Here is a 9,335-nt window from a genome sequence, read left to right on the forward strand (position 1 = left end):
GACAATACAGTGAGATTGTTCCTCCTGACTATCCTTTTTATTTACTCTGACATACTCATGATATGTGTGGTGTTAACAGTGATGTTTATTTTGCTTAGCTGTTAGAGCTCCCTCTAGTGGTGAGGAAAGTTTACTTTAAACTACAGTCCCAGATGATTGACAGGAGACAGGATAACGAAAACATGTTTGAAAATGTTTTAATTAAGCAGTATTTTCACTTCATACTCCAGACAATACATCTACTTATTTACTCAAGACACATACAAGACATCTGATATTAACACTGCACATGTGACACAACTCACAAACACAACCAACACAGCGGCACTATGCAACTGTACAAGCAAGCACATTTGAAGCAAGAATGCTGCATATAATATGACAGTGACTGTCTTACTATGGTGTATTACCATGTGAACTCAATCTGATTGAAAAGAGGAAGATGATGGCGACGATGATGATGATGATGATGATGATGATGATGATGATGATGGTGGTGAGAAACAGGGAGATGATGAAGAGTATGACCTCTTACACATTACATGTGTGTTTGTCCTATGGGTCCATTTAAAGTCTCGCTTTGAAGAGGTTGTAGTTGACATGATGAGAGCAGGAGGATATTAGAATTATTGACTCATTATTATTTAATTATTTACTTTAGTTAATGAACCAGCACCAACAGTGGCCAACTGGGATATGGCAGCAATATGCTTGTCTCTGCACTATTTTGAAATTAATTAAAATATGGCAAAAAATAAGTAAATCATTTAAATATACTATACTTGTATCTTTTTCAGTCCTGCACAGTAATTGTCTCATAGACATCTCCATGACCTTTGAGCGAAAGAGAATGAGACAGAGAGAGAGAGAGAGAGAGAGAGAGAGAGAGAGAGAGAGGGAGAAAGAGAGAGAGAGAGAGAGGGAGCGAGAGAGGGAGCGAGAGAGGGAGATAGTGAGGGAGAGAGATAATTATTGACAGAGATATTCTTCTCTATTACTCATACACTTGATTGCAGACTAACTCACCCCCCTGTAGTGGCATGTAGGCAGACTGGTCCCCTTCACCTCCCCCAGGCTGGTTTTGGTCCTGGCCTACTTCCTGACTGGAGCATTGCTGTTGTTGGCTTTCTGTGATGTTATGTCAAGAGGCACAATAAGGTTACATGACATAAAAGTTGTACAAAGTAGCTATAATGACATAATATCATCATATGTATCTTCAGTTGTCTTTGCATTTAAAAACCTAAACCTTATTATTCTAGTGTGGATTACTGGTTTAGCTGCATGTCAGTGCTGATTATTTGACATGAGCTCAGATTTGCTTATTTTTGTCTCGTGTTTTAGTAGTTATCAGTGCAAGTCCATGAGCTCAAACCTGTTCAAAAGCAGGCTTTTTAACAGTGTAACAACTAGGGCTGTCAGCGTTAACGCGTTAATCTATGCGATTAATGCGGCCGCGATTAACGCGATAAAATATGTTAACGCAAGTAACATAACAAAAAAGTTTTTTTTTTAATGACTTGATTTGGATAGTTATGAAGTTATGACAGGAAGCGATGCGGAGAAGAGGTGGGGAGAGGATTGGGAAATTACATCAGGCCAGACTTGAACCTGTGTCCCCTCGGGCAATGTAAGTAGGGGGCTTGGCCTACCAATAGCCCCCCTTGTTCAAAGTGGGGAATGACAGAAAAAGTTTGAGAACCACTGCAGTAGTTGAAGATGGAGAGAGCTGAGGGATTGTTGGGCGGAAAGTTTCTGTTTAATGGGCAAAATTACGGAACAATCGACAAAACTAAAGTTGTATGTAGCATTTAGCTATCACAGAACCAGCTCGTCTTTAAGTTATCACCTTAATGCAAAGCACCCGACAGAAAAATTCAGCTCCTCGAGCAAGCTGCCACCGTCACCCTTACTGGTGACCACTGGACATCAGTCAGCAATGACAATTACCTTGGTGTCACAGCTCATTTGATTGACAATGTATGGAAATTGAGATATTTTTCATTGGAAGTAAAAAAAAAAAAGACAAACAAACTTTTAATCGTGATTAATCTAGATTAATGAATTTCAAAATGTGAGATTAATTAGTTAATTTTTTTTTATCTATTGACAGCCCTAGTAACAACACAAGCCATCATTGGAAGAATAGAATAGAATAGAATATATTTATTTGTCATTGCACAAGTACAACGAAATTGAGGTAGCAGCTCTCAGACACAAAAACAATAAAAATATAGATTGAACATATATATATACATATTTACACTATAAAAACACAAGACATATAACACAACAGAGAGACAAATACAGGTCAGTTTTGTGCATTGTTAAGTGCTATGATGGCTCTGGGATAGAAGCTGTTTCTCAGCCTGTCTGTTTTTGCTATGATGGTCCTAAAGCGTCTCCCTGAGGGCAACAGTTCAAATAGGTGGTAACCAGGGTGTGTTGAGTCTCTGAGGATACTGTGGGCTTTTCTGAGGCAGCGTGTTTTATAAATGTCCTCAAGAGGTGGAAGAGAGCAGCCAATTACTTTTTGCGCTGTGTTAATGACCCTCTGGAGTACCTTTCTTTCTGCTGCCGTGCAGCTGGCAAACCACAGCGAGATGCCATAGCTTAGCACTGACTCCACAGAGCAGCGGTAAAAGGACACTAACAGTTTCTTTTTTAATTTGTTCTTCCTGAGTAACCTCAGGAAATACAGCCTCTGTTGTGCCTTTTTCAGCAGTGCAATGGTGTTTCTGGTCCAGGAAAGGTCCTCCTCGATGTGAGTGCCCAGGAAGCTGAAGTCTGATACCCTCTCCACTCTCTCCCCATTGATGGCAATAGGCTGCATGTCCGATTTTTTCCTCCTATAGTCGACTATCAGCTCTTTTGTCTTGGAGGTGTTGAGGACAAGATTGTTCAAGGTGCACCATGTCGACAGCCTTTGCACCTCCTCCCTGTATGCAGTCTCATCTCCTCCTGAGATGAGCCCCACCACGGTTGTATCATCTGCAAACTTAATGATGGCATTGCTCGGGTGGGTGGGAGTGCAGTCATGGGTATAGATGGTGTAGAGTAGGGGGCTCAACACGCAGCCCTGCGGTGAGCCGATGCTGATGCTGAGAGCTGAGGAGAGATGGGATCCTACTCTAACCCTCTGGGAGCGGTCTGTCAGGAAATTTCTGATCCAGTAGCAGATTTGCTGTGAGAGCCCTAAGTCCATCAGTTTGGTGACCAGTCTGCTTGGTATGATCGTGTTGAAAGCAGAGCTGAAGTCTATGAAGAGCAGCCTGGCGTAATTCCCTCTCTGTTCCACGTGTGTAAGTGTGGTGTGGAGAGCCGTGGCAATAGCATCTTCTGTAGCCCTGTTTGCTCTGTATGCAAACTGGTGGGAGTCAAAAGTGGGTGGCAGGCTTGTTGTGATGTGACTCCGGACCAGTTTCTCAAAACACTTCATGATGATAGGTGTCAGTGCCACTGGTCGGTAGTCGTTAGGGGTGCTGGCAGTGGTCTTTTTTGGTAGAGGAATGATTGTGGAGGACTTCAGGCAGGGTGGAATCAAGCACTGGGATAGGGACTGGTTGAATATGTTGGTGAACACACCAGCCAGTTGGTCTGCACAGTCCCTCAGCACCCTCCCAGTCACACCGTCTGGTCCAGCAGCTTTTCTTGGGTTCACTGCCCGCAGAACACGCCTTACCTCCTGTGCCTGCACTGTGAGGGTGTGGCTACAGGGGTCTAGTGGAAGTGGCGTGGTCACATCCGGTGTATCAACTTCAAAGCGTGTGAAGAAGCAGTTTAGCCCCTCAGCCAGCGAGTCATCACCGTCGGCTGCAGTTAGGTTGCTGGACCTGTAGTTGGTGATGTGTTGGACCCCTTGCCACACCTGCCGTATGTTGTTGCTGCTGAAGTGGTCCTCAATCCTCCTCTTGTATGCTGTCTTGGCCTCCCTGATGCCCCTCCTCAGGTTGGCTCTGGCAGTCCTGTACTGTGCCTCATCCCCAGACCTGAAGGCGCCGCTCCTCTCCTTCAACAGCACTTTGACTTCTTTTGTCATCCAGGGCTTCTGGTTAGGATACACCCGGATGCGCCTGTCCACTGTGACAGTGTCGACACAGTGTTTGATGTAGCACAAAACAGTCGAGGTGTACACTTCCAGGTCCTGGTGCTTGAAAATATCCCAGTTGGTGGTTTCAAAACAGTCCTGCAGCTGCTGAGAGGCATCATCAGGCCAAGTCTTAATAGTCTTTGTTGTGGGTGCTTTTTTCTTAAGGGGGGTGTATGCCGGTAAGAGTAGTAGGGACATGTGATCAGACAAGCCAAGGTGGGGTAGCTGTGTAGCCCTGTAACCATGCTTGATATTTGAGTAGGCTTTATCCAGTGTATTTTCTCCCCTGGTAGCACATTTTATGTGTTGGTAGAACTTAGGGAGCACTACCTTCAAATCAGCATGGTTGAAGTCGCCTGCTATCACGTGTACTGCCTCTGGATAGGTGTTTTGTTTAAGGCTGATGGCATTGTACAAGTGACTAAGGGCTGACTTGGCATTAGCATCCGGTGGTATATACACAGCAGTCACCATGACAACAGTAAACTCCCGTGGGAGGTACGTGGGTCTGCATTTAACAGTTAAATACTCGAGGTCTGGAGAGCAGTGGCTATCGATGGTCATGGCGTTGGTACACCAGTTGTTGTTGACATAAATGCATAGCCCCCCTCCTCTGCTCTTACCGGAGTTACTGTTCCTGTCCTGGCGATGAGCTGTGCGTCCTGCTAGCTCTATGGCCGTATCTGGAATGGATGAGTGGAGCCAGGTCTCCGTTATCAGCAGAATGCAACAGTCCTGTACGAGTCCGTTTGCTGCCATCTGTAGCTTCAGCTCATCCATTTTATTTGTGATGGATCTGGCATTTGAAAGGAAGATGCTAGGAAGTGGCAGTTTATGCGGTCGTCTTCTCAGCTGCGCGTAAACGCCAGCCCGGCAGCCTCGCTTTTGTCTCCTTTCATTTCGGCGCCTCCTCCTCCTGCCCGTGGGAATGACAATCCACGGAGAGCCTGCTGTCCGGGCTATATCCTCTGGTATGCTGTGTGTGTGGGTAAAGTCGCTGTTTACAGATTGTTCACTCCGTACTCCAATGTTTAGGAGATCCTGGCGACTGTAGACAGTCAAGTTGTGTACAAGTTGTGTACATGTCGCCATGGCAACCAACTAAGCGATTTCACTAAAACTAAACTAAACTACAACGAAACAGTTTACAAACAATGGCATCTTATAATCGGGAGAACCCCGAGCCGCTATTACACTTAAAACTTAACTAAAACTAAACTAAAACTACAACTAAACAATTACTAAAAACAAAAACAAAATCCTAGTCTGGAGAGCCCCCAGCCGCTGCGTGTTTACGCGCCGCCAACGTCACAGGTAAGAAGGCTGCTAGCCATGTCATTACATCAAGACCAGCAGTCAATTTAAACAGAGGCAATTGCAGAACATAATAGTTTTATAGAGATATGTTCTCTCTTAGCCACACCTCGCCGTCACCTTAAACCAATCCAGCATTTGCTCATTATAGTTTCACGTCTTGAGCCACAATCTTTTCCAAGGAGTGTACAATTAACTCACAAAACTAAAACCAGATATTATCATTATATATCAACAATGGTCTAAACGTTGGTTGTCTGTTGAAACCTTACCTGGTCTGTTCAGCTCTGTGAGTGGAATGGTTTCATAGATAGGAAGTCCTCCTATTAGAGATACAACATTTGTAAGTATTAGGGTTGCATTAACATTAATATTACTCAGTATAGTTGTTCAGTGTTTTTAGAGGTTTTCGAGATTAATTCTGTTTAACACTATAGAGGTGTTTAATGATGATGAATGCATATATGCTAATATATGTAGGACAATAGTGCTGTAGGTTAACTGTACAGGAGAGGTATGGGATGAGCTGAGATGCATTGTCAGAGACCTTCCTCACCCCCATCAGACTGGTCCCAGTGCTCATTGGTGTTTGTTTCAGCCAGGCCACAAGAGGGAGACAGAGATCTAAAGGGCACATCAACATGCACATCAACAAGTTATAAGTCACAGAACTAGGCTGGGATCTGAATCCTTGCTTGTGATTTCCTCTACCACTCGAGGTCAAGGGCAACACTATATTGGTCTGAGCAACACACAGCTAAGCAACTGATGTCGAGTTCACACAACACAAATTAAGCCCTGATTTTCTTCCCAGATATCAAGAGTCCAAAGCCAGTTGTGTGAAAGTGTTGTGACCCAGTTGTGACTGGCGATGAGTACGGAAAAATACAGCTAATGAGCTACAGCCAATTAGAGTGCAAGACGCGGGGTGAGGGGAAACCCCTTCTCTCACCCATATTCTTTTCCTTTTCTTCCTTGTTTTTTCACTACAAATCAGTGCACAAACAACTTGGATCATTCGTTTCTGGGTTTTCCTGCGGACACCCATTTTGGAAGAACAACATCATTTCTTTAGCAAGCTAACCTCTGTTGAGAACTCGGCTGGGTAGCTAATTGTATCTTCAAGGAGAACTGCAATAGCCGTCACCAAAATAGGCCATCTCTAAAATCGTTCATGTCATAAACGCAGCATATCAACACATATCTATGAGAGGCGGTGTTCTTAGACAGGCAATAGGCTCCTCATCTGCAAACAAGGTGGCTTTTAGCCACAGGAAATAAGGAATGACAGACTTAATGCTGATAGAATGTGCAGGCTTACTTACTGATCAGCACTGGAGGAGTTGGACTCAGGACCTGCAGACACACAAGACACACAGACACTCTGAATGACAGAAGCAACACATCTTGGTTCTTACAGATTCACTCATAAGATTAGAAGAAGTTTGCAGCAGAGATGACTATGAGAAATGCATTAAATGAAGGTCACAAATCATGCTCAGTTTTTACTAAATGCTTTGCCATCTGATAATTACCTTCTCTGTTTCTCGCTCAACAAAACTTTGGTGTTTGGAGGTGGGGCACATTGTCGTTGTCTGTTGAAACCTTACCTGGTCTGTTCAGCTCTGTGAGTGAAATGGTTTCATAGATATGAGGTCCTCCTATTAGAGAGACAACAGCATTGATATAAGGTTGCATTGACATTAATACCACTCATTACAGTCATTCAGTTTTAGTTCTTTTTTAAGAAATATTCTGTATTGCGCTAAAGAGTGTTTTAATGATACGAAATAAATAGTACAATAGTGCTTAGGGTTAACTATACAACAGAGAAAGGTGATTTATCACCCAATCAGAGACCTTCCTCACCCCCATCAGACTGGTGCTGTTGCTCACTGGTGTTTCTTTCAGCCAGGCCACTAGAGGGAGACAGAGATCTAAATGGCAACTCAACATTCACATCATAGCAATTTGGTGAGTCACAGAATTGAGCTAGAAATTCAACCTGAATCCTTGCTTGTAATTTCCTCTACCACTTGAGGCAAAGGGCAACAATTTATTGGTCTATAAACACATTTTTATGGGAGGTTGTATTCTAAGACATAGAATAGGCTCCTCCTGTGCAAACAAGGTGTTTGTTAGCCACATGAAGTAAGGAGTGTCAGACTTAATGCAGATAGAATGTGCAGGGTTACTTACTGCTCTGCACCGGAGGAGTTGGATACAGGACCTGCAGACACACAAGACACACAGACACTCAGAGACACAGAAGACACACAGACACTCTGAATGACAGAAGCAACACATCTGAGTTCTTACAGATTCACTCATAAGATTAGAGGATGTTTGCTGCAAAGATGACTATGAAAAATGTAGCAGTTTACCCCTCTGTCTTCGGCAGCAGCGTGGAACAACCTTTAAAATTATGATGGTGAGGACCACAGCCACAGTCACACCCTTTGCCACAGCCACACCCATTATAAGCTGTTTAGATCCTGGAGATGAATCAGTCCACACATTAAAAAGAAAGTAAGTCATACAATTAAATTACACATAATTGACTGGGACAGACACAACTTCCTATGAAATCTACGCTACTGTAGCAGAGCTTGAGGAAATGTGGAGACGTTGAATAGAAACCTATGATATTTGGACCTTGATGAAGTGGGGAAAAGGAATGCAATTAGTCTGTCTGGCTGCACATCCATCCACCTGAATAAAATATGACTGTACTCACCCTTCATGCTAACATCCACTCCAACATCCACTGAGTCACTGAGCTGTGAGGATGTGGGTCTCTCTCCTCTCACCCCCTGACACCAGTATCTACCTTCATCAGAGGCAGTCACTCTTGTGATAGTGAAGTTGTTCCCCTCAAACACAACATTGTTATTCCTGTCCTTGTACCACTTATATGTCCACTTACTGAGAGATTCTATCGCACACTTCAGAGTGATCGTCTCTCCAGTGGACACAGGACGCTGTGGCTCTACTCTCAATGTAGGTTTAGGTAGAGCTGTGGAAACACACACGGATGAAAAGAAGAGCTTAATTTCATCTATATTCCATGGGTATGGGATTAAAAGAGTGGTCCGCCATTTTAATTTCCATGAGCACTCAAAACAAATTAGTGTGTTTGTACACTGCCCAAGCTCTGTATTGGACCTGCATGTCATCTCTATGACATTAAGGACATGAAATCATAAATATCGCAGATAACATTACATTAGAATCCTTGATTATTAATTTACTTACTCTTAATGCGTAGAAGAACTTTTCCACTGGGTTGTGATGCTGTGGCTCTGTCTCTCCTCTCCCCCTGACACCAGTACTGGCCCTCATCAGAGTAAGCAGTGTTGTTGATGGTGGTTGTGTTGGTAACAGATGTAGCGACTGGTTCAAAGCTGTTGTCTTTATACCACTTATATGTCCATCCACTGAGAGACTCAATCTCACATATCAGAGTGACGTTCTCTCCAGTGTACACAGGACTCTTGGGCCGTGCTGTGAGTTTAGATGTGGGCAGGGCTGTGGGAATAAATTGAGGGAATTAAGAACTGCATTTTATCTACATGCCACATATGTGGAACTAAAGATGTAGAATCAGAAATGATGGACATACTCACCCTTCACCTGAATATGACCTGCATTACTCCTTTCTGATGATGTGGGTCTGTCTTTCCTCTCTGCCTGACACCAGTATTGACCCTCATCAGACTTAGCAGCTGCATTGATGGTGAAGGTGTTTCCCTCAGACTCAAACACCGGATTAGGGATTGACCCTTTAAACCACTCATATGTCCATCCACTGAGAGACTCTATCTCACACTTCAGAGTGACTGTCTCTCCAGTGAACACTGGACTCTGTGGCTCTACTGTTAATGTAGCTGTGGGTAAAGCTGTGGAAACAAACATGGAGAGACAAGAGATC

This window comes from Clupea harengus, chromosome 18 (assembly GCF_900700415.2).
Source record: "Clupea harengus chromosome 18, Ch_v2.0.2, whole genome shotgun sequence".
Lineage (NCBI taxonomy): Eukaryota > Metazoa > Chordata > Actinopteri > Clupeiformes > Clupeidae > Clupea > Clupea harengus.